Genomic DNA, 798 nt, shown 5'->3' on the forward strand with positions numbered 1-798 from the left:
TTTTTTACATTCATACCATGCCACCTTACTTGTGCATAAAATGGTATATTTTTTATGTCATTTGGAAAGAATTGGCCGGTATGCATGTAAATATATGAAAGTTTAGGCATTGTCTTTTTGCATGATGATGAATTATTGTTAGGTTTTTAATGAAATAATATATTTTACTCTTTTTAAGTAATATTTTATGTTGAACTCATATTAAATAAATTTTAATTAATATGAGTTCTTATTCAAAAATATTATATAACATCTTATTGGCGGGTGATGTGGCGGTCGGTGGTTGGTTATTTGGTCGTGCGGACGTCTGGACGAATTATTTTTTCCTGTTTCAGGGCCGTCATAATTAATTATTGGTCTTTTCTCAACTCATTGTCACCTTTTTAATGTTAACTTTTAGTAGCTCGTGAGTGTTTAAATTTGTCCAATTAGATAATCAAATGAACACGAAGAAGCTCTTATGAAGTGGAGCTTTAAGTTGCCTATCAAAAGCTCGGTTCGTCTTAGCCCTTCTCGAATGGGCAAGCTGGTGATTCATAATGGAGGAGAAGGGAAATCAAGAATTGAATCTAAGAAGTGTGACATTATAGTAAAGCTTTCATGGTCGAAAATATAAGAACTAGTTGCTAGAGTTCCATCTGAAGGAGATGTATATAGAGATATAATAACATCATTTATGAGAATATCTATCTCAGATGTACGATCGATGACATGAATCACATCAAATTGCACATGATGTGATCCACATTATATGATCGATCATTTATATGTTCTTTTCAACGAGAAAATAATGCATTC

The sequence above is a fragment of the Phalaenopsis equestris genome, unplaced genomic scaffold, assembly GCF_001263595.1.
Source record: "Phalaenopsis equestris unplaced genomic scaffold, ASM126359v1 Scaffold000002, whole genome shotgun sequence".
NCBI lineage: Eukaryota > Viridiplantae > Streptophyta > Magnoliopsida > Asparagales > Orchidaceae > Phalaenopsis > Phalaenopsis equestris.